This window comes from Pelodiscus sinensis, chromosome 7 (assembly GCF_049634645.1).
Source record: "Pelodiscus sinensis isolate JC-2024 chromosome 7, ASM4963464v1, whole genome shotgun sequence".
Taxonomy (NCBI): Eukaryota; Metazoa; Chordata; order Testudines; family Trionychidae; genus Pelodiscus; species Pelodiscus sinensis.
In genome coordinates this window covers 23,585,270-23,611,682 of record NC_134717.1, presented here as the reverse complement: position 1 = coordinate 23,611,682, position 26,413 = coordinate 23,585,270, and the positions used below count along the sequence as shown (strand labels likewise).

Sequence of the window (26,413 nt, the reverse complement as noted above, 5' to 3'; positions counted from 1 at the left end):
CCTGTTACATGGCAATGGACCAAGTTTTGCAAGGTATCCCAAGAACACAGTGTTACTTGGATGACATTAGTGTGACTAGTGGAAATGATGAAGAACATCTGGAAACACTGAAAAGTGTATTAAAATGTCTATCAAAATACAGGTTACAAGGTAATCATAGAAAATGTGAATTTTCAAGGATTCAATAGCTTACTGTTGGCAAGTTACTGATGAACAGGAACTCCATAAAACTCAGGAGAAGATTTAAGCAGTTCTGGAAGCTCCACTACCAAAGGATATGTAACAATTCATATCATTTTTTAGATTTATCAGCTGCCATAGCCTAGTTGTATCAAACCTAGCAACTGTATTGCACCTCATGAACTGTTTTCTGCAGACTGGTCAAAAGTGGTTTGGTCATGTGAGTATCAAAAAGCTTTACTGATAGCAGAATAATTGGGCACATAAGACAGCATACCAATACACTTTAACCCATTCTCGCTTATCAAGTTAGCATGTGATACTTTCCCACATGGAACTGGAGCAGTAATATCATGAATAGTTCCAGATGGCAGTAAGAAAGACCCATTTGCCTCAAGATCACTCAGGGCTCTCTAGACTATGGGGAACAGTCGAAAGAAGATATGCAAATTCCATGGGAATGTACATATCTTCTTCTGATTGCTTTCGAAAGTGAAAATAGTTAAGATGCAGCTTTTTCAGCAACCTCCACCCCCCTTTGTCGAAAAGCTACTCTTCCTCAAAAAAGGAGGTTTACACGGTTTTTCAACAAAGGGGTGATTCGCCGAAAAAGCCACGTCTTAACTATTTTCACTTTTGAAAGCTTTGTGATTGTAAGAAGATATGCAAATTCCTGCATAATTTGCATATCTTCTTTTGACCATTCCCCATAATCTAGATGAGCCCACAGAATTGCAGAATGTAATTGATAGAAAAGGAGGCATTTAGCACAGGGTGTGAAGAAATTTAGCCAGTATTTATGAGAGAAAATTCACCCTTGTCATAGACCACCAAACCTAGTAGCAATTCATCCTCAGAGGAAGGGAGTTTCTGTGTCAACAGCAGTGTAATTATGCCTAATAAATTGCACCTAGGAGTATTACCCATAGCTCATCTAGGACAATAAAAATGAAGACACTTGCCAGAAATTTTGTATGGTATCCAGGTACCACATGCCCAAACTAACACCATTACACCCCTGGAAATGTCCATCAGCTACTGGCAACTTTTACATATTGATTTTGCAGAGCCCTTTTTAGAAATTATGTATCTAATGGTGGATGCCCATTCCAAATTGCCAAGAGGTTTTTTTTTCCTCTTTATAAAAAACACCACACATCCACAGACAGAAGAAAAACTTGGAAGTTTATTTTCAAGAACAAAGTGAGAGAGACAAGGATCATCAGTTTAGTTTAGGAGTGTTTCAGTGATTCATGAATAAAAATATTCTTAGATATATTAATAACTGACATTATTCCAATAATGTCGTGCTGGAGAACTTCTTACTCCAACTCATGGTAACACTCATTTCACAAAGAGTAAGAGAAATCAAAGGAAGAGTATTCTTCCTTCGACTTCTTGCTGTGTGGACAGCACCAAAAGCCAAATTAAGCTATTTTGACTTAAGCTACACAATTGACGTAGCTGAAGTTACATAGCTTAATTTGACTTTTGCCCTGCTGTGCAGATGTATCCTTTGGGAGAGGAGAAGGAGCTATTGCACATCTTGTTAAACTATCAACACATGATACGTGCCACCACCAATAGAACACCTGCTGTGCTATTTATAGGCCAAATTCTCAGGTCATGCTTGGATTTATCAAAGCCAGATCTAAATTTACAAGTCAGAAATCAGCAAATAAGTGAAGCTATGGCAAGGAGGAACTGGAGAATCTTGCCAACTACAAGTGGGACAAACAGTGTTAGCATATGGTTATCAGGGATCCAGTATATGGCTTCCAGCAATTGTTAAGGCATAAAAAGGGCCTTTGTCCTATACAGTACTAGTGTCACCTATTATGTTTTGGTGCCACCACACTGATGAATCTAAATTGCACTCACTGCCACTCTTCCTTCCATTTACAAAGGAGAAGGAGGAGGCTGTTTGGCCTACTGTCCAAAGGCAAGTCTATCTGGTTACCGTGGGCTAAATTATTAGCAAAAGGATTTATATACCACAATGAGTGAATGACTCTATTGTTAGCTCTCCAAACTGCTCCACCAAACTGGAATTAACATGGCTTGCTATTGCCTCAAAATCAAGCCTCTTCCTTCTATGAGATTTTCTATAAAAGTAAACATTATGCATGGCAATAAGTGCTGCCAGGTTCAACCTTTATCATGCAGCAACTTTTATTTAAAAGTTTGCTAGCCAAAGAATTAGGTGTTATACTGTCTGAAACCAGAACATGTTCATTCAAATAAAGTCTATTTAATTTGACTTAGACTGTATCTCAATATAAGTAATGCACTGAGAGAGAGAAACTTAATAAAGTTGACCAAAAAAAGTCTTCATCCAACACTGTTGTGGTAAAAACGTGTTTTCTCTTTGCAGATGCCTACAGTGATTTTGGCCATGCGACAGTAGAACACACAGTGTTGGTGTTCTCAGCCATTAGTTTGTAATTGAACAAGATAGATGTGTTCATTCATATGAACTAATGTAGTTTTTCTCACAAAGGTTTTATATTACACGAATCCATTAGCATATTTACAAATTAATCTTCCCTTAGGAAAAAAGATCAAAGATTTACAGAAGGAAGTGCTTTATTACTTTTAAATTGCCATTTTTTTTAAGGAAAAGAGAAAGGAAGAAAGATATGAAGAGCTATGTTGAACCATAAATGCCTTTATTATGGCTACTGTACAGCAGCTTTGTGGGAGACTCAAATGTACAAAAGTACATTAGGGAATTAAAGCAGTATATACAAGGTCAATATTAAATAAAATAACAGGTGCCCATATAAAAGTTGATACAGTGCAAACTATTTTATAACTGAACTCATTTCTATGAATAATTTAAAAAAACATTCTGCACTGGGAGAAATATTTAGACTATGTTTTATTCAGTTTACCTTTTCACGTGTTTTCTGTCATTTCTCATGCCTCTTTTATTAGTTACTGAAGGTATAGTTAACCAAGTGGTATTTTCACCTTGCCATTCCCTGTCCCCCTTTATCCCAGAGGAGAGTCATATTGCAGCAGTAATTCCACTATCTTTTCAACGGCTGCATCCTGTAACACTATAAATGTTTGATTATGCCTTCACGTAGACTCAAAGTGAAGCACAGTTAAGGGTAATCAGGAAGAGAAAGCTCTTATTTTGAACAAATACCTCCAATAATAAAGGGCATTTACAGGTAAAATCAATTGATTTGTCTTTGTTTAAACTTTTCTCCATTGTAAAGTCCTTCTTTATGGGATTCTTAAAAGACTTTCTGCTATGCCAGAAAATACAGAATAACATAGCAGCAGAACTGCTAAATGAGATGCAAACCTTTAATGATTTATTAATAACCACTTTCTGCAACATTTCTAACTACTGAAGAGAAATCAGAACTATAAATATATTAAATCCTTCTCTTCCGTGGCAAAAAAAAAAATCTGTTGGTATATTGCAAGAATATTATCAAATTCATAAGAAAGAAATACCTTTTTCTGTCATTTGAGGTGCATTATGTTGGACTGTTCCAAATCTTTTCTGGACAGGTACTGTAGTGGTTTGTTGTAGCTTATTAATGTAGATTTTGAGACTGTTCTGAAACCAAATGGTATTATTTGATGAAGATGAAATTTAGATCATTCATCAAACAGTACAATTCCCATTTTCTGATTATTATTGTGTTATTTCAAGTGTACCTTTCACACCTCTATAAAACAGATATTGGTCAATAAAATGCCTACTGGAAAAGTTATTTTAGACTTACAGTGACAGATATCCATATCTCTTCACTGTGTAAGTCCTCTCTTTCCTTCTCTGCCCCTCAGCCCCGCCTCTGTATGTACAGAAGGCCCATGCAGTGAAAGAACTGCACTGAAGGAGCAAACCATAGACAGGCCATGCAGCAAGATTCTGAACCTTCCTTCCAGAATCTCACTCCATGGCATGGTGGGCATTTTCAAGGGCAGGTCAGGAGAGGATAGAGATCACAGCCAATAGATCTGAAAGCTATGCAAATACACTCTTCAGAACTGACTCCTAAGAGGTGCACCACAGGCCATGTCTGATTCTATAGCTCCATTAGAAGCCAGAATATAAGCTCCACTCCCTAGATCTTTCTTATATCAAGGATTCCCCCATTTACACTTGTAGCTTGGAAATAGCTTGGTACATGCTATTTTTGCAGGCTTTGGATGGGCTGAAATGTTTGGCCCTTTGACTATAGAACTGAAGGAACTGCTTAAAAAAAACCCTTAACTCTTCCATTTTCCTTCATATATACTTCCCTTAAAAATCAAACTTTTCTCTTTCCTCGCATCTAGTGGTTATAGAAAGAAGCTGAAAAGCAAGATTCCTTAGTTGTATTTCAGGCTTTATCACTGACTAGGTCTGATTTTCAGCAAGTCACAACTTTTCCATTAAAATTTTACCCATCTATAAAATGGGTATAATATATATCTGCCTATATGAATACTTCTATAGTACCAATCACCACTATTTCTATGATCTATACAGAGATGTTTTCAGGCTTAGTAACCATTTGGATAGTGCTTTGAAATCTTTGAATTAAAGGCCTGATACATTATTGCAATAGTCATACTTTACAGTTAGTGTCTTTCATTCAAGGATCTCAATGTGATTTCTAAACCATTAACAGTGCCTTGCTAATCAGAACACCCCTATTAGGTGCACGTAAATAAAACTAGATTTTATTTGTAGAATTTATATTTCTGACCAGTTTCAAACTTATTCCTGAAGATTTAGGTTTAGTGTGAAATACCTTAGGCTGATATTGCAGTCCTCACTCATATGTGCAGTGAGTTCTACTGAAGCCAATGAAACTTTTTGTTGTGCTATTGACAAATTCTACCATGGAGATTAAAGCTAATAATCTTGTGGTAGAAGAGTTTCAACCTAAATGGAAATTTGATTTAAAGAAGTATGACTGGAATAGGCAATAAAAGCATAGTCTAGGGGCTGAATCTGAATAAAAAAAACCCAAGGCAATATTCTCCTCTAAAATCCAACTGAGAAGTCAAAATTGTTTTCCTGCTTTTCCCATGCATATAAATCTCCAGCAGTTACAGCTTTTGGGGGATAGTGGAGTATTGGTTGTTGACTGACTTGCAGATATAAGATGACATTTTTTACCTCAAGTCTTTCAGATTATCAAAAAATAGATAGTAACTTTGCTTTCATTAATGAAGAATAATGATTAATCACAATATTATTCAGTCTGACCTGTGTATCGTGGGCCATCAACACCATTTACCACTCACACACTAAACCCAGCAACCAGTATTAGACAAAAATATTACCCAGAAAACTAAATTTTGATGTGCCACATATGGAGAATAGGAGGGACCAAGATGCACCAAAGGACCTGCAATGGCAGAAAAATGATTAAATGAGATAAACCCAGATAATCCCAGCAAGGAACCCAAACTCCATGCTGTAGAAATTAATCGATTTCAAGGCCAGAAGGGACCACTGTGATCATCTGGTCCTGTCTAACACAAGCCATATGACTTCCCTAAGGGCATGTCTACACCTTCTGGAAGGAGATGGCAGGTTGCAGGCACATGTTCCAATGCCTATGGGCAAGGGCGAGCCACTCGCAGAACTCCAGGAATGTGTTCTTCCAAATGCAGAAGTTCTGGGGCCACTGCTGGTCATCCCACCACTCCATAATAATACAGTCCTACCAGTTTTTATTTCAAAATAGCTTATTTCAAAATAAGTGTGCAGTGTAGACATGGCCTAAAATCATTCCTAGAGCATATCCTTTAAAGCAAGATTAGCTGTTTCTCTAAAAATGGATCAGTGATGGAGAATCCATCAGAACCCTTGATAAAATAGAAAAAACCAACAATCTAATCTAACCTGGGGAGAAATTCCATCTCCAACCCACGTATGGCAACCACTTAGATCCTGAACAGGAACAAAATTTACCAGCAAAGTAAGTGAGAGAGAATGCTCTGTGCCACCTCAGAGCATCAGTCTAGCTCTTCCAGTGTCCTGTCTGTAGTGGTGGACTTCTCTATTGCTTCTGAGAAAGGATACCCAAAGGGGAAACGGGGGAATAGGGAACCTTCCTGACCCCTGTAGGTGACTTGCTAAAGACTCAAAGCATGAGATATTAGGAATATCAGATTAACCAAAAGGAGAGAGCATCTAAAGCAGGGGTGTGCCATGAATGACTGTGTCTGTCATTCAATATAAGGAATTAAAAAGTCAAGTGCATGTAACATTAAATATGAATGATGAATTTGTAGAATAAAATAACTAGGAGACAAATCTGTGTCTTACATATAAGATAGTAGAGCCACAGGCAACTTTTGCTTTAATATGGAAAAAATTGTCTAACCTAATCTAGAGAGTAGAAAAATTAAAGATCAATGTATACTTCAGGAAAACGCTTTGTGGTTTTTTGTGAAATAAGAAATAAAGGTTTATAAACCTGGTTTCTATTGTGACATGCTAGTAGTACATTTCATGGTGTTCTTTGCTTTAAAAATATGCAGATTTCTTTTTTGTTGTTATTTGTTCAGAACAAATACAAAAAGAACAGCTATTATGGTAAAAAACAACAGGCCAAATGTTGAAGGAGTAGAAGATGATAGTGGAAATGTCAGAAAGGACATGTTAACAGAGTTTTAATTGTCAGTCTGACTCCTTCATACAATATGAAGAATAAACATTTGTGTGCCATAAAATGCATTGCACCACTTCTCTAGCTCTCCAAAGGAAATGGTTTCTTTCATCTCCGATCAAATAGCAGAGGTAAGCATCTATTTTTCTTTTTTAATTCTTTGTATTTAATTTTGAAGGGCCAGCAGCCAAATTCTGCTCTCTATTACAGCAAAGTCTGTGCTGTTTATGCCCCTGGAATGGAGAACAGAACAAAGTTTAAGGTGTTTTTTGATAATCAAAAGTCTGATATTTTCTGAACTGATCTGATAGAGCAAGTATATTTTGCTGGACCTTTTCAAAAAGTAAGAGTGGGAACATCATGCCATGTGGTGACCACATGGAAATTTTGGAGGGACGTCAGGACAAATGGCTGCTTTCTCTAAACTACTGGAGATATTGGGTACGTCTACACTACAGCGCTAGTTCGAACTAACTTAGTTCGAATTAGTTAATTCGAACTAAGTTAGTTCGAACTAACGCATCTAGAACTAAAAACTAGTTCGAACTAGCGTTTTGCTAGTTCGAACTAGTAAGTCCACATTGAGTGGACTCTGAACAGGGCTTAAGGATGGCCGGAAGCAGTGCCGGCAGGGCATAAAAGGAGGACTTAGAGCATGGAGATGCTGTCTCAGGCTAGCCGAGGGCTGCGCTTAAAGGGTCCCGACCCCCACCCCGGACACACAGTTCTAAGGGGTGCCCCGCTTGCAAAGAAGTTCTGGCTTGGAGTGCCCTGAGTGCCCACACTGGGCACATCACACCACTCGGCCATCAGCCCGGCTGCACTTGCCGCAGGCTGCCATCTGGGGAGAGGGAGTAATTGGGGGGCTGCAGGAGAGCTTCCACCCCCAGAAGCCCGCAGAGCCAGCCCAGTCCTCCCCATCGGGGGCTCGTACCCCATTCCTCCCTCACCTCCTTCCACTTACCCTTCCCTAGCCCCCCTTCTTATTGATGTACAAAATAAAGATAACGTTTCTTCCAACATTGACTCTGTCTTTATTGAAAAAAACTGGGGGAGACTGGGAAAAGGAGGTGGGAGAGGGGAAGAGAAAGGCTGGGAGAGGGGAGGGCAACTAACATGATCAGGGGTTGGGAACAGGTCCCAGATGAAGAAAGGCTACAGAGACTGGGACTGTTCAGCTTAGAAAAGAGGAGACGGAGAGGGGACAGGATAGAGGTCTCTAAAAGCAGGGGTTGGGTGGAGAGGGTGCATTCAGAAAAGTTCTTCCTGAGTTCCCATAAAGAAGGACTAGAGGACAGCAAAGGAAAGGAATGGGTATCAGGCTTGAAACTAGTAAGAGAAAGTTGTTCTTCTTGACAAAGCAAATAGTTAACCTGTGGAACTCCTTGCTGCAGGAGGCTGTGAAGGCTAGAACTAGAACAGAGTTTAAAGGGAAGTGAGATCAAGTCATGGAGGTTGGGTCCATGGAGTCCTATTAGCCAGAGGGTAGGAGTGGTGTCCCTGCCCAAAGTTTGTGGAAGGCTGGAGAGGGATGGCACGAGACAAATGGCTTGGTCACTGTCTTCGGTCCATCCCCTCCAGGGTCCCTAGGGTTGGCCGCTGTCGGCAGACAGGCTACTGGGCTAGATGGACCTTTGGTCTGACCCAGGACGGCCATTGTAAGCTCAGGGCTCAGTGTCGGGGGTCTCAGTGGACCCCCTTGATTTTCATGCACACCTGGTCCTGGGTGGCCAGGCTGGCAGCTCTCCAGCCCTAGACGGCCACTTTCCTGTGCCTAGTGCGGAGATTGTGGATGAGGTCCACGATGTCCGTACTAGCCCAGGAAGGTGCCCGCCTCTTGCGGTCCAGGGCAAGCTCCCGGGAGCCGCCAGCCTGGTCCCGGCAAGAGGGGGTGGGCTGGGGGGCATCGGGTGGGTGGCTCTGTGTCGTGCCAGGTGCAGGGTCTGCTAGCTGGGTGCTGGCAGGCTTGCACCTGGCACGGGCACCGTAGCCAGCCCGTGCCCCTTTAAGGGGTCCGGGGCCGGGAGGGGGGCATAGAGTTTCCCTGGTGTTGGCCAGAGTGGCCACCAGGGAAACCTGGGGAGGGCTAGCCTCCCACTAGTTCGAACTAAAGGGCTACACAGCCCTTAGTTCGAACTAGCTAGTTCGAACTAGGCGTTAGTCCTCGTAAAATGAGATTTACCTAGTTCGAACTAAGCGCTCCGCTAGTTCGATTCAAATTCGAACTAGCGGAGCGCTAGTGTAGCACCTATTAAAGTTAGTTCGAACTAACGTCCGTTAGTTCGAACTAACTTTGTAGTGTAGACATACCCAGAGAGAGTAGAAATATCCTGCACCATCCTTATCTTCGCAAAGTACATTCAAGTACGTAGTTAAGGAATGCTGAGCAGTGTTTCCTGATTAGCAGAACACCCACAGCTGGCAGCATGTGTTTCTGTTGGTAGTGCACATCTGCACATACCTCAGTGCATATAACAAAATTTATTCTGCACATAAAAACAACAAAAATTGAAGAGAACACTGATGCTGTCACCCACTTGAAAGAGGGGAGGCACAGTGGGAAAGGGGTGATGGACCCAATTGTTGACAGACCTAATCAAGTTCAGATGCTAGTTAGGGGTCATCCAAATATGACCATCGTTTGAATCAGTATTTCCTGTTACATCCTGCTGAGCTTCTAATGAAAACACCAGCTGTCTGGAGACCCTGCAAAGCCTACATCCAACTGAGTCAATTTTAAAAACTCACTTATTTTATTTGATCACAGTTTTTTGGGTTGGCTGGGAAATATTAAAAAAAAAGTGTGCAGTGGCTGATAGAGATAAGGAAGGGAAATTGTAAAGCGAAGGACAAAAAAGTGTAAGAATTTCACACACACGCACACATACACACACAATCCTATATCTACCTTTCTTTCACTTCTTCCCCTGCACTGAAAAATGGATCCAAGCATCTTATTTTACTTTGTTTAATAAATATGCAGTATTTTTTGTTGTAGTTCTTCATGAATAGTAGAAATGATATTGAACATAATTATTAGACTGATAGATTCCTAGGCCAGAAGGTCCATTGTGGTCATCTAGTTTGGCCTCTTGTGGAATGCAGGCCCTAGAACTTCTCCAAAATAATTCCTAGCACATATCTTTTAGAAAAACCATCTGATCTTGATTTAAAAATGGTCAGTGATGGATAATCCTCCACAAGACTTGGTAATTGTTCCAACAGTTAATTAACTTCACTGTAAAACATTTACACTTTGTTTCCAGTCTCAGTTTGGCTAGTTTCAACTTCCAGCCATAGGATTACTAGACTGGAGAGCCCATTATCAAATATTTGTTCTCCACGTAGATACTTAGAGAATGTAAAACGAGTCACCCTTCACCTTCATTTTGTTAAGCTAAATAGATTGAACTCTTGGGCTACGTCTAGACTGGCCCCTTCTTCAGAAGAGGCATGCTAATTTCTAACTTTGGAATAGGGAAATCGTGGGGGATTTAAATATCCCCCGCGGGATTTAAATAAACATGTCCGCCGCTTTTTTTCCGGCTTGGGGAAAAGCCGGAAAAAAGCGTCCAGACTGGCGCGATCCTCCGGAATAAAGCCCTTTCCCGGAGGATCTCTTATTCCTACTTGCAAGAATAAGAGATCCTCCAGAAAAGGGCTTTATGCCGGAGGATTGCGCCAGTCTGGACGCTCTTTTCCAGCTTTTCCCCAAGCCGGAAAAAAGCGGAAAAAGACCATGTTTATTTAAATCCCGAGGGGGATATTTAAATCCCCCGCAGATTTCCCTATTCCAAAGTTAGAAATTAGCATGCCTCTTCCGAAGAAGGGGCCAGTATAGACGTAGCCTCTGAGTCTAAGACATTTTATTTGCTTTAATTATTCTTTGTAGTTCTTCTCTGAACCCTCTCCAATTTACTAATGTCCTTCTTGAATTGTGAGCACCAGAACTGACGTAATATTCTTCCAACAGCCATAACAATGCCAATTACTGAGAGTCCCTTGTTTATTCACTCCAAGATCTTATTAACTATTCATCAGTGTTGCCTTGGGACCATAGGTATGGGAACTAGGGTGCAAGGGATGCTGCAGTACTCCCAGGCTCTTGGCCACTGACCTGCATCAGGGGCTCAGCTCCTGGCTTCAAGAGTAAGAGCGCTGGATTTCATCAGCCCCTCTCTTTAAAGCATTCCCATGCCGCTGATTGGGAGCTCTTCTTCAGCTGATTATCCATCTTGTCCACCCACTCCTTTTCAGAGTCCCCCACCCTGGAAGTGTGGCCTACATCCTTTATTCCTATGTAAGAGTGTGTTAATTTTTACACACACACACACTTAAGCATATGAAAACTCAATATTGTTTATGTAGTTTCCCAAGCAATCCAGAGTCTGCTGAATTAGTGACTTGTGCTGTGTTATTGACTACTCCTCAAGTTTTGTGTCACTGAAAACTTTATTAGTGATGATTTTATGTTTTCTTATAAGTCATTGACAAAAAATGTTAAATGGCTTAGATCAGTGGTCCCCAACGTGGTGCCCATGGGCACCATGGCGCCCGCTGGGGCTTTTGTGTGCGTCCGCCGACAACCTGGGCCAATCCCGCTCCCAGCGCGCAGTGCACTGGAGGCGCCAGCCCCAGGCGTATGACACGCACCGGCACCTGGTGCGCGGCGCTCGGGCGGCTCCAGCCCCGGGGCACATGTGGGCGCGCGGCACTGGTGCCAGCCCCAGGCACATGGCTCGTGTGGCGACGCCGGCCCCGGGCCCACGGCACAAGGCGCTCAATTGGCCCCGGCCCTGGCTCACATGCAGTCGTCAGGTGCAAAGGCATCCCCGCCCCTAGCGAGCCACAGGACACGCGGCCCCGCCCCCGGGCACCCGGGAGCCTCTAAAGGTTGGGGACCACTGGCTTAGAGTCTAGAATTGATCTTGTCCGGATCAAACTGGACACATATACCGTTCAATGGTGTTTCCCCATTTAAAATTACATATTGAGAACCTATCATTTAGCCAGTTTTTATTTGTGTGCCATGTTAATTTTATATGTTTATAGCTTTAAAAAAAATCAGAATGGTTGTGTAGTACCAATCAAAAGCCTTAGAGATGTCTCTTTTGTCCACGCAATTACCTTTATCAACCAAACCTGTAATTTTATAAAATGAGTTTGACAAGATCTATTTTCCACAAACCCATGCTTATTTGCATAAATTGTATTATGGCCTTTAATTTTTTATTAATCAAGTCCTACATAAGCCACTCCATTATCATACCGGGGGTCAATAATGATGTTAATGACTAATAACAAGTTCTAATTCTAGTTCAGTCAGCTATTCGGGCTGTCCTGCAGTATTGTCTTGGATCAGTGCTCTCAATAGAAGGATCACTGATCACACAGCATTTCAGGGCTGAAATAAGTGACATTTGATCCCCTACTGTACTATCCCTGACGTATACTTTTTGTGCAGACACTGAATACATAGTGAGGGCCACAGAATTCATTCTCCAACCTGTGGGTAACACATCTTTGTGCAGTCACTACTCTGTTCAGAAGCTGAAAGAATAGTTGCTGCCATTTTACACATGAAGTTTTAGGGACACTGGATCACTATAGCAATGGAACCTATAGGCCTTAGGCCTATGTGCTGTCCTATTCAGTAAGGTTCAGCTAGCATTGAACCACTTGTTCTTAAACACCCATCAAAATCCTCTCTAACTATTTCCAGTGGTGCAGAGGGACTCAAGAATTTCACTTTGAATTATTCTTGTCAAAATAGGACATTTTTTCCCCCATGCCACCATCTAAAATGATATAAGTGCACGGTCTCTGCAGCAAATTAATGATAAAAGAACAAAACAGTTAAACTAATATATTTTTCATGCTCAAGGGCTATGTTTTCTAACTGTTCGTTCATTTATATAAAAATACTTCAGTTATTATCTACTTGGGTTGAAATTAGATATTTAATTGACTGGAGGGAATGAAATTCACTCACTTTTAAATAAGGCAATGCTTTAAAAATAGTCCTGTAAAGTGATTTGTAAGACCACCACCAGCACTAGTTCTTGGCACACGGCCTTGTGTGTGTATATATTTTATAAGCTTGGTTGTTTTTAGTTCTGTGAGAGCTAACTTCTTCAGAAACATGTTTATCTTAATTAGGAAAGTCAACAGACTTCTAATGGGAAGAAATGGGTATTTTTCTCTGTGGTATCTAAAGCATCAAAGGCCTAGTTCTTGTGCCAAACCAATCTTCCTTCCTGCCTGCCTTTCAAACACAGGTGATTGCAGACAGATGAACAGACATTCTCCCAAAAGCTTCTATTGACCTGGCTCCAGTCCTTTCCCTTTCTCTGTCTCCCTCACTATCTGCATGTCACTTTTCTTTCTCTTTATGTGTATTTTTTGTATTTTTGCCTCAGGAAACCTAGGGATATTCATGGCACTGAGGCAAATAATGTGGAATTAAAAACTAAATTCTTTAGTCCTTATCCTAGCAACAGGACCATCACCATCTGTTCGGAGGACAGGGCTGCCATTATCTACAACATTCTTTGTACATACTCCATCACCTGTGAGGGGAAAAGCATTGCCCCTTACCCTGGGCTCTTTGTCTAAAAACAAAGTAGTCTGCTTCCTTTTAATGCCATACATTTCATAAATGCTATATACAGTTCATTTAAAGGGATTAGTCATGAAAAAAGACCTAAAACAATTTTAAAAGAAAAAAAAAACCAAGACCTCACATCTGCATTTTAAATAGGAAAGGCATATACTGTTTAATTTAGATATTCATTGGAGAGGTATTATTTTTAAAGTTTGTGCAAATTCTACAGTTGAGTGCAAGCTTCAGCAGTGCAAGTACAATATATTTGACGTTTTCTTGGTTTATTTTATAACGTCAACAGCTCTGTTATTAATTTTTAAATTTAAACACCTAATTAAAAATCTGCATTCCCTCATGTGCTATAAAAGGCCATTTTAGCTGTTTGGAGCCAATATTATCGTAGCTGAGGCCCCATCACAGAGGGACAGTATATGAGGACAACACACCTTTTACTCAGGAAAAATGTGGGACTAAAAACAAAGCTATAATGCCTGATAACTTTGAACTAAGTTCCTTTTCTGTGCTCTTTATACATCAGACAATAGATTACTAACTTTTCTGCTCTCTGTCTCTTTGAGCAGAGAAAATAAGTGAAAGGCATAAGATAATTTAATGTATTTAATAGTCAAAAACAAATATTCTTAGAAACTGATCTGTAGTCCAGAGTTCAAATTGTCCCATGATATAAATAAATCAACCAGCCAACCAACTTGTAAAGGTTGACTGACTGGTGTCTTTTTTTGTCAGGTTAGTTATTCACATAGAATAGAATTTGCGCCCCCCTGCCCCGCCGCCGCTGTGCAGCAGGGCCCTTGTACTGTGTCTTGCCCCCCTGTGTTTGGGGCCCGGCCCCCGCATGCACTAACTCGCCAGTGGAGATGGAGGTGAGCTGGGAGCAGAGAGGCAGGGAGGAGGCTCCAGCTAGTGACAACGGGCAGAGGAGGAACAGGCGAGCCAGGGTGATGATGTGGGAGTGGAGTGAGACTAAATTGGTGCCCCCCTTAGCATGGCACCCAGAGGAAACTGCCACAGGTTGGTCACCAACCAGTAGATTGGGATCTACTGGTAGATCTTGGAGCCTCTGACAGGTGATCCTGACTGGTTTGGCCAGGAAGCTATCAAATGCTGGCACTTCGGTTGATCTTCCACCCACTATCATGCTGCCCCTGCCCTCTGCCTTGGAGCTGCCCCCCGGAGGGCCTCCTGCTTGCTGTGCAGGGTGTGGGAGGGAGAACAGAGGGCACTGAGGTGTCCCTCCTTCTCCCCAGTTCTGTACCCTATCTCCACACAGACAGAAGGGGATGAAAGGAGCTTGGCAATGCAAATCTCAGTCACTCACACACTGTGTGTGTCTCTCTCATTCTTACAAACACACACTGTCCTTCTCTCATCTCCCAACCCAACACTTATGTGGGAGGTTGTTGTAACTTTTACTGATTGCAAAGTGGGTTATTTTTGGTTTGTGACTACTCTGTGCATTTCACCATTTTCATTTTTCTCTTACGCTTAAATTTAATTCTTTTAGTGAGTTCTAAAATGCCTAACCTGGAGTGGCTGAAGTAATTAACCCTATGGTAATTGCTGCTCCTGGAAGTGTCTGGCATGTCCCTGCAGCCACTGAGAAAGTCAGAGCAGGGGGCATCCACATGCTGTCCTTGCCTGAAGATACCACTCCTGCAGCTCCCATTGATCAGTAATGGGGAACTGTGGCCAGTAGAAGCTGTGGGCTCAGTGTTTGTAGATGAAGGGCAACCGCTTTCAGGAGTGGACCAGGGCAGGTGTACTCCTCCCTTAACTCCACAGCTCCATCACCTGGAAAGAGTCTCAGTTAAGGAGTGCCCAGCCAGATCCTTCATCCTGAACCCTGTCCCAGCCCTGAACTCCCTTCTGCACCCAACCTCCTGCCCCAGTTGTGAGTACCCCTGCATCCAAACTCCTTCCTAGAGCTTGCACCTTGAATCTCCTCCTGGATCCCAATTTCCCATCCCGGGCTAAGCCCGGAGCCCCTCCCACACTCTGAATTCTCTGGCCCGAGACCAGACTCTGCACACCAATCCCCTACCCAAGCCTGGTGAAAATAAATGAGGTTCAGGGAGGAAGGGAGATGGAGTGAGCAGAGTGAGGCCTCGGAGAAGTGGAACAGGGGCAGGGCCTCAGAGAACCGGTGGTAGATCTTACATTGAACTTAAATTGAAAAAGTGATCTTGTGGTTAAAAAGTTTGGAGACCACTGCCGTACAGCTATGAACCAGAGAAATACATCAGTGGTAATACTGGACAACAACAGTACTAATATCTCCCCCACTGAACAGGAAGTAGTGCATCTGGCTTAGGCACAGAAATACTGGTGGAAATTTTTACTGTAAGGACAGTTCTTTCACTCCCCATACATCCCACACTATACCTTGGCAACTTGCACAGACACTGGCTATTACTGGCACAGTGATTCCCTTGACTGTTGTGGTCCATTTGCCTGTGATTTCTCACTTTTGGGGAAAACATTCCAAATTGTGACCATCTTGGTGGTGACTTGTTGGCACAGACATAGAACGGTTTAAAGAAGCAAGCTTCTTTCACATCTAAAACATGACAATTCTGGGCCACATGCTGAATCAAATACTCAGTCACTTTACAATTACCTGAATGACTACTGAAATGAACTACAATTTATTTACATCTGTTCAGTTCACAAAAGGATCCACTAAGAAAACATATGAAAAGTCACTACCACTAAGTATTAGATCCATTTCCTAGGTGTTATTTGCAATGATATAACCCTCATTCATCAAGCAGGCAGGGGCTGAGAATTCAATTTGAGTGGAACAAGTGCCCAAATTATTGTTGCTAAGATGCACGTCCCCACAGTACCCTTTCCTCGAAATAAGCAATGCAATTTGCGCTACACAAATTGCGTAGCTTCGTTCAATGTTATTTCAAAATACCTTAGCTCAAAATTTGGCGCTTTGTACAGTGCCAAATTTCAAAATAGGGCGCTATTCCGAAATGTCCCTTATCCCTCGTGCAATGAGGTTTACAGGGAAGTTGGAATAGGCTTGCTCTTATGATGCGCAATAGCTATTTTGGGATACCAAAACAGCTGCGTTATGTAGACATAGCCTATATGAATAGTATTGGTCATGTCAGAAGGAAGTCTCCCTCTCAAAGGATATGGAAAAGTTAAAATCTACAGTGGAGGGAGTGAGCTGCCTCAGAGATGTATATTGGACAATAATTCCCATGAAAGCTAAGTCAGTGGCCACCATTAAAAAGTTAGCATTTACAAATTCATATTAGACATCTACCTCAGCCTAATCTTTATAAGTACAGTACTCAAAAAGCATGGTATATGGTAAATGCTGGGGTTTTACAAATTGTGTTATCAATGATTTTAAAAATTATTTTAAAAAATAAAATTCACCCAGTTGTACTGGAACAAAACTGGAAACTACTTTAAAACAATGGGTCAGATGTATTGGCACTGGAAAAGATTCAGAAAAGGGCAACAAAAATGATTAGGGGTTTGGAACAGGTCCCATATGAAGAAAGATTAAAAAGACTTGGGCTTTGCAGCTTAGAAAAGAGGAGACTAAGAGGGTATATCATAGAGGTCTATAAAATAATGACTGGTGTGGGAAAAGTAAATAAGGAAAAGTTATTTACTTATTCCCACAATATAAGAACTAGGGGTCACCAAATGAAAATAATATAGAGAAGGTTTAAAACAAACAGAAGGAAGCTTTTCTTCACTCAGCACATAGTCAGCCTGTGGAGCTCCTTGCCAGACAATGTAGTGAAGACTAAGACTTTATCAGAGTTAAAAAAAAAGAACTACATAGATTCATGGAGGTTAGGTCCATCATAGAATCATAACATATTAGCACTGAAAGGGACCTCGAGAGGTCACTGAGTCCAGTCCCCTGCCATTATGGCAGGACTCAGTACTGTCTAGACCATCCCTGATAGACGTTTATCTAACCTGCTCTTAAATATCTCCAGAGATGGAGATTCCACAACCTCCCTAGGTAATTTATTCCAGTGTTTAACCACCCTGACAGTTAGGAAGTTTTTCCTAATGTCCAACCAAAATCTCTCTTGCTGCAGTTTTAGCCCATTGTTTCTTGTTCTATCCTCAGAGGCCAAGGAGAATAATTTTTCTCCCTCCTCCTTGTGACACCCTTTTAGATACCTGAAAACTGCTATCATGTCCCTTCTGAATCTTCTCTTTTTCAAACTAAACAAGCCCAGTTCTTTCAGTCTTCCTTCATAGGTCATGTTCTCTAGACCTTTAATCATTCTTGTTGCTCTTCTCTGTACCGTCTCTAATTTCTCCATATCTTTCTTGAAATGTGGTGCCCAGACTTGGACACAATACTCCAACTGAGGCCTAATCAGTGCAGATTAGAGCAGAAGAAGGACTTCTCTTGTCTTGCTCACAAGACACCTGTTAATGCTATGGTTATTAGCCAAGATGGGTAGGAATGGTGTCCCTAGCCTCTGTTTATCTGTAAATAGATGACAGGAGAGGGAACCTGTTGTGTTCCCCTCCCTCTGGGGCATCTGATATTGGCCACTGTTGGAAGACAGGATACTGGGTAGATGGACCCAGTATGGCCTTTCTTATGTTATGTTCTCGAAGGAAGTTATGGCCTCTTTGTGTCACATGGTTTCAAGGACACTAATCTGGTTGCAAATGCACAGCACAGCACAGCATCCCCCTGACTGGTGGGCAACTCCTTGTTGGTGCATATGTGATGGATCTGGTTTTGTGCTTCTGACTTCTCAAGGCTTGGGCTGAATTTTAGGTGAAGAGGAGGCATGATAGAGGTCTAGTCTGCTCCGTGACACTAATTCTCCTCTGTTGAAGGGTTCATTATGGGTCTGATGTCGTTGGCAAAATTTAGGGCTCATCTATAGTTGAAATACCACAGTGGCATAGCTGTGCCACAGCATTTCAACGTAGATGCTATCTAAGATGATAAGAGGAGGTTCTCCAATTAGTGTAATTCATTCAATATTTGGTAGCTGGGTCAAAGGAAAAATGTAGGAGTCAACCAGGCACTGCCAACACAGTTTAGGTCAGCTTAATTAAGCCAAATTAATTTTCTAATGTAGACCAAACTGTATAGAGCTATAGTTCTAGGCATCAGAGTTGTCAGATTAAGGCTATTTCTACACTACAGAGGTTTTTTGAAAAACGGCCATTTTTCCCAAAAAACTTCACTTATGTCCACACTGAGATCACATTTTTTTGAGAAAAAAAATTGAAAGAACAGAGGGATTTTTCTGACATTGGTAAACCTCTTTCTGTGAGGAAGAAGCCTTTTTCCAAAAGACCTCTTTCAGAAAAAGGCATGTGTGGGTGGGGAAGTTCTTTCAAAAGAAGTGGAAAGAGGAAAAAGAACAGGTGCCCTAGTGGCCACTCGGTCCATAGTAATCACAGTTTACATGAAAGATAGCAGTGTGGACACTCTCTTTTGAAAAAGTAGATCGCTTTTTTTATGTGCTTTGGCAGTGTGGACACTCTCTCTCAGAAGAAGTTTTTTTGGAAGATCTCTTCCGGAAAAGCTTCTTCCGAAAGAAGCCTGAAGTCTAGACGTAGCATAAGACAATTGAGTCACTAAGCGCACTGTGACATGGGCCCCCAACATGGCTCTACCCCTTCAGACTCCTCCTCGTCCCCTCAGTCAGAGTGCTCCCCCAACTTTCTTGGTCTCTACTCCCAGAAGGGCAAAGGCATCTGCATGAAACCCTCTTTTCCAAAAGGATTAACAACTGAGGATTCTCTTCTCCTTGGTAACACCATGGGCTTCCTTTGCTCTCCAGAGCTGGATCAGGTCCCACTTTACTTTTCCCAGCAGCTGGAATGTGTTAGTATGGGCTGGTAGGCCAAGACCAAAAAAGCTCTTTTTGTTCCTTCAATACACAGAGGCCTTTTCGGTATAGTGTTGGGGGGTGGGAGGCAGAGAGCAGTGGGTCTTTGAGTTAATATGCTTTTTAGAGGCATATTTTAGATTTGCTCCAGGCTGTCTGCAGACTCAGGTAAAATTCATCACTTTGGCTACACTCAATTAACCTTTCAAGTTTATCTTTAGAACCATGAGGTTTAGAAATATAATTTACTAAAACAATGAAAGCTGAGATTCTGATATAATCACATGATTCCAGGAGCTTGGTGTCTATGGCTTAATTCAGCCATTGCTTCTCCCCGCCTCTCTCTCTGTCATGAATAAACTAGAACTCATGTACCAGAGAGAGTCTGGCCAATTATAGCAGTAATGTGTATAATATATATACATACGTACATACATGTGTTTATTTTCCAAAAAAGATGTATATATTTTCATATATATATATATATATATATATATGAAAATAATCTCCTATAAACAGAAAATCCTTGATCAAATGGCATAATTTCAGCTAAAAGAAACTCTTTCTTGACATATAAGCCCCAGTGTAAAGAATTGTTATGAAATCACTTAAATATAATGAAGATTTATTTTGATTTTGACTTTCTATTACTTAAAGAATTGTGGCACTGTTCTTTTCATAGCTGAGCTATTTCATAAGAATAAAGAATTACTGGACATCTCTCCATTACAAAGTAATTTGGTCCTCACCAAAATGATTCCGGGTGAGTATATCAGTATACATATGGATTTTGTGAATTGCCGTAGGTCTATCATTGTTATACAGTACCATTTAAGCAGAAAAGCAAGGATACCTAAAGGAGACTTAAGAAGTTATTTGTTTTTCCCAATTTTTTTATTTAAATGTATAGCATTGAAAAGGAAATGTGCTCATTTCAATAAAGATCAAATATTTCTAAAGTCAACCTTATAGGCAGTAAAATGCAATTTTATGGAGTACACTAATGAGGTCTCACATATATTTTCAGTTTCAAGGTGGAAATCATAGGAAATGTAGAAATAAAGAAATCTAATTAATGTGTTCTGAGATGAATCTTAACATCCAATTATTTTCTAGATATGAAACAGTCTGGTAGCAACTTCACATAGTCGGCAATATCTTACGTACTGTTGAGAGAATTAAGAGAAAATAAGCAGTATTCAAGTGTTGGGTTTTGTTTTGTTTTTGTTTTTTTTCCTGTTTGTACTCACCATAGACCAGTCTACTGTTGAGGTTTATCACACTCAAAAATCTAAACAAACAGTGAACTAAACCAAGAGAGGGACCGGAAATTCTCAATTCTGGCAGGATTAAAGGTTGCAAGTAAGAATTTAAACAGCTGTCTGGCCATTACTTCCATTCGATGAATATGTTAGATCAGTCACAGACCATGTCTGCTGTGCATTCTTTTAGCTTTTACACTCATTTCCAGAAGTGTTGTTGGTTAAACCAATGTCTAAGTGTATCTCAATTTTTGTTTTTAACACCTCTCTCTCTCTCTCTCTGTATGTATGTATGTATGTATGTACGTATAAAAATCCTGCAGGATGACAGAGTGACATCATCATGTCGCTCTCCATCCCACCTGCCCTCGTTTCCTCCTACCCCTCGGAGGCTGTGGGAGGAAGAGAAACAGGGCTGGCCCAGTGGCAGGAGGAGGCCAGGGATCCCATGCCTCTTCCTGGCAACTGGTTGGAGAGCCGGGGTTATCTACCCCTAGAAAGAGGGAGGTTGGCAAGCATAGTGAGCAGGGGGCACAGCCCTCTAGTTTTTCTAAATTATATAAATCCCTAGGCTCAGGACAGGAAGCAAATTTCTAACAGACTGTGAGCCTGTTCCCATTGCAATCCAGGATACTTCAATGGGAGGAGGTCAACACCTTCATCATGAGCCACTATCTAACTTAAGAAGATCAACAAGCCAAAAAAGACTGTGAAACTTACTAGATCGTGAGTTTAACCTTGTCCAGTGTACAAGCACTGATATGTATTCTTTCTGTACCAATGTGTCTGCTTCCCCCACTTGTTGGAGAAGGATTCCTTAGACTAAAACTACACCTGGCTTATCCACATTTAGGAGTTATTGCCAACAGGTGTTGATTATCCAGCTTAAGAAGGGACGGATAGTCTTTCTTGTGCTTAAAGCACAAAACTGGGAACCATTAGAGCTGGATTTTACTCTTAGTTCTGACAGAGACTTGTTCAACTGTGGGCAAGTCATTTAATCTTTCTAGGCTCCACTTTTACCATCAATAAAATGCAGGTAAATATTTCCCTAATTCGTGACATTAATGGATGTAGAAACACTTTGAGATCATTGAACAGAAGGCATTAGAGAAATGCTAGCTATTATTAAAGTTTGCCAAAACAACTACCAGGCTGTGATCCCCTACATATATAGACATTAATTTATTGTCTGAGAGTTGACAATTCAGGCTTCAATGTAGGTCTACAAGTATTGTAGCCAATCACTGTGAGAGAGAAAAAAGTTGCCATATATTAATTCTGTAATATTGCAGATGGATCTGATAGCCCCACAGATTTATAATCTTCATACTATGGAAGTAGTAGAAGTAAGAAAGAGACAAATAGGGGTAAAAAATCAATTAACCTAAACAAGCAGTGGCATGGATTTGATCCTCATGACAATAGCAAAGAAATCATGTTTTTCACTGTTTGATGATTCCTCATATAAGCATAGGAATAAAGGTGAAATATTTTAATAATGTATGTTGACAGAAAAGACAAAGGCAGCATAAATTAATTTAAATAAATATAAATAAAAGCATGATGCTGTTGAAAACTCAAAATGAAGAAAGAATAATTAGACACAGTTAGTATAAATCCTCAGCAAACAGATCATGATATTGGAATAAAACTACATTGGGAAGATCAATGGAAATAAATGGTAACAGGCAGAGAGATAATACAACAGGACAGAATTAATATCAGATAGATGGTTCCAGTTTTTCCAATCCTATGTTAAATATCCAGTGAAGTAATGGTATAATTTGTGATACCAACAAGCAAGTAGAAAGCCCTGGATAGTAGTGCACATTGGAACCTCAAGTGGTATCTTCCAGCAACAGCCTGAAAGAGGATGCTTATGTTGCTGCTGATGCTAATGATAAATACCATATGCTTGACTCTTATTATTACAAAGTGGAGCTCTAGTGCTACTATAGATCAATGAAGATAGTATTTTTTCTTTTATTAAATGTAAAGATTCATGTCCCAATATAATTCCCTGATACTAAGTAGGCAATATTGGTTTTAAAACTAAAAAGAATCCCTGCCAATTTCCTCTTTCAGCTTGTCATAATCTTCTTATCACACTTTGCTCAGCCATAATTGTTTCTAAATATTATATGTTTTTCTTTTCCTACAATAGCTAGACCTTCTCTTCCCTGCTTAACTGTTAACAGTTAACTTGATTATTTTGATACTACTTTAGTTTTCTTCCCATTATTTTGATCCAGTTAAAGTCACTGCAGTTAAAGTAAGAGACAAGATTGGATGGCTAGATTTTGGAAGATATTCAGAGGTATTACAGAGATAGATGGATAGATTATATATATCTACCATGTGCATTACCTTAGCCACAATATACTGTTGCTGTTTATATATATTCATTTGTTACAGGAAAAAACTGTTTTGCAAAACTGCATTATTTTCACTTGTTAAAATCCAGTGGGAAATTTACCTAGTAGTTCTACTTAACCTATATTTACAATTTTATGTTAGAATTGTTCTTGACCAGCTTACTTTTGGGTGGTGGGGATTTGTTTACAAAGTTCATCAATCTACAAATGTGCAGTCAATTAAATTAATTTGCGCATTGCCGTTCTATTGGTTCAAAATTCTGCACAAGTGATTTCAAAATGTCTTATTTGACAACTGACATCACTGCTGTGAAATGGGAAGGTATCTGGTTATTGTTAAAATCAACATTTCTGCTCTATTTCTCAAATAAGGTAACTGTGAGAAGGATTGACTGAATGTTATACATACTACAGATTATGAAGTATAAAACAAAGCTGAATTCTGGCTTTTCTGGGATTGCTGCTATCTCTGCTGATCCAGTAATGTTCCATTTTAATGGGCTATTGTCAAACAGAACCATACGCTAGAGGAACAGTATAGTGGCAGTGCTGTAAAAAGACAGTGATACAACAGAGTACCGCAGAAGACCCCTCCGCCCCCTACATTGACTTTTCTTCTAACTAAAGGGACCTTCAGGTTTGTTGCAAAGGAAAACTAGAAGACAAACAGCAGGCCTTAACACAGAGAGAACCCGTTATGATACCTGTAGCCATTTATTTCAAGATACAACAATTTCCTACCCACCTGTGACTAAAGATAGAACTTGAAAGATCCAGTTATTGTGAATCAGAGTCCTGGGGGGGGGGGGGGGGAATAAAGCTAACGGCTCAGGCACTTAGCCTGTGGGGAAACAGTAGTGTACTAGTTTCTCTATAAGTTCAAAAACTACAGGAGATCATCCTCACATGTTTATGCAGGCTACAGTCAGCTGTCATTGGACCAAATTAATCCCTGGTGTAACTCCTATGAAATCAATAATTACATCAGAGATGTATTTGGCTCCCAGAGTTAAACAAATGCACTGCAGATAAGAATAAGTGGTACAGTATGTGCGATTATTCATTTATACCTCTGCAATGAATTCTTCATATAAGCTGTTTACTTTAAATTGCTCTTGGAGAAATGTCTCACTCTTCCTTTTAGATTTGTGCCCAGTTCATAGTCTTTTGCTGTGATGTTACTAGGACATCTCTTGATTCAATTCTAGACTTTCATTTTAATGAAATATATTTAGGTACTAAACATGAACTCTTTACCAGATGAGCATCATATTTGTTAACTATACATGTATCTATGTATTTACCAGGAATGTATGTATGACTAAAACTAAGGACACTATAGATTGTATGAATAAGAATGTATAAAGACATAAAGAGAAGACAGGCCCAAATCACTTCACCAGATCTGATCTCCATCAACCTTTGTAAGCTTTGATTGATCAGAATGTGAAAAAAAAAATCTAAATTCTGTATTTCTCAAAATTCCATCTAGCGCCATATATTCTACTCTCTACCAACACCGCAGACCCAAACACTCCAAACGTGGAAGTTTGGAATTTGGTTCTGAATTTTGCATTATGGCCCCAATCTCTAGTAAAAAGTTGTTCCTAGATTTTAGAAGTTTATTGAACTATGCATTTAGACCGTAAATGACTGAAATATTTTTTCTGTGACTAAGCCAATTGGACTACTCACAAGAGGAATCACTGGGCTGCTGAAATTAGGGTAATATTCAAAACAAGGTCACAATATTGTTTCTTTTCTTTATGTGTATGTTCCACCTCTACATGCCTTGCTAACTAAGTCCAAAGCAGTGTCATGTTAGAAAAACAAAGGAAGACAAGGGAGAGTGAATTGAAAAATGAAACATCACTGGAGTTCAGAAAAGAGGAGAACTTTTTTAAAACTATAAACTAGTTCTCACCTTCTTTCCAAAAAGGGGAGATGAATGAACCCCCAAATATTCCCTTTATATGTGGTGATTGTTTGGCTTTTTAATGCTAACATTTTTTGTTTTCCTTTTTTTTTGGTTTCTTTTTTAATTTTTCTCCTTCTATAACCAATGGATAAGCCAACAGAAGAGACTTGCTACCATGACAGTCAGATACCAATGATGAAGGATGCATTATTGAAACTTAAATGGATTAACTAGGTTTTCCATTTTGTACACAACTCCAATAAATCCTCATAAAAAGTGGGAAATTGGGAAAATAAAAAGCTGATTGCTCTTTTAGGATAATGAATTCATTTTTTTAGCATATGTTGCTCATCTGTCATTGAACAGATTGTATATATTTAGAGACACAAGATGGGTAAAGTTAAATTCTGGTTACCTTATCCAGTTCTCAGGAAGAGTTGTGTAGCATTCAAAAGGTTTCCCCTATCACCAACAGAAGTTGGTCTAAGATAAGATATTACCTCACCCATCTTGTCCTCTTATATCCTGTGACCAATGTGGCTACAGTAACACTGCAAACGAGTATCTATTTATACGCTCACCACCAAATCTGCAAATGTATTTATAAATATATATATTCATGTGTGTTTTGGAAAGAGATAAGAAACATTGGCTGTAATAGTGCTCTTTAAATATACTTAGTCTCCACAGTTAGCCTTCTTCCATAACGAAGTTTAGAACAATAATAATTTATTGCAACCCAACGTGCGAATGGCTTTCAAGCCTTTTTTAATCTTCAAAGCAATTGATTTCAAAATGGAAGACACTTCAGGAATGCTATTCTCCACTGACAGTAGTTTTGAGCTATGAGATAATGCTATTCTCTTTTGTATCATAAAATGTCTAATAATCCATTTATTTTTCATTCCTTTGCTGTATGGTGCAACAGGAAAAAATAATGAGTATAAACGGAAAAGCCAGTTTAACATGGAATATTGGAGCAAGCACTCTATTTTCCTTTTTTTCCCCTCTTTATTCTTTTTTTTTTCTACTTCTCTTTCAACACTATGCTACTTTTTCCACAGAATTTACTTTGATGGTTTATAAATCATACAGTGATAACATGTATTTTTATTAAATCTAAAGCTTAAGAGACAGAATACAAACCCCACTGAGAATTATTTGCATTTTCTTTATTCTCTTTTTCATTCGAATGCATTTCATAGTAAATGTACTGTGGGTATTTCATTTATATTCTCTATTTCTATTGTATAATGTAATCTAATAAAAATAATTTATACAAACTTGCTTAGTGAACATGTCTATTATTTCATCCACCACTAATATGCGTCCACCTCTGGTTGAAAAAGTGTCAACTGTTTTTCAGAGCATACCTGTATTATATGATTTTTTCTTGTCTTAAACATTCTATCTTTTTGAAATTTAGGGAAAGTTAGGTGGGCAGAATGTGTTGTTCCAAACAAAAGTTGGCCAATGCACCCACAATTCATATTATTTTGCCAACAAAAAAGACAAACCACAAGTACAGCAGTCAGGAACACAGTTTTATATGTTATTCAAATGATGGCA

The 26,413-nt window shown here is 39.9% G+C and overlaps 1 long non-coding RNA gene across 1 annotated transcript in view; it reads left to right on the top strand.

The window, feature by feature from the left end:
• The window catches only part of LOC142830165 (uncharacterized), a 39,236-nt gene extending 15,685 nt beyond the window's left edge, over nt 1–23,551 (top strand). The window contains exons 3-4 of the long non-coding RNA XR_012905157.1: nt 19,969–20,049; nt 23,299–23,551. This is a non-coding gene — a long non-coding RNA (uncharacterized LOC142830165). The remainder of the gene's footprint in view (nt 1–19,968; nt 20,050–23,298) is intronic.
• The last annotated feature ends 2,862 nt before the right edge of the window (nt 23,552–26,413 follow it).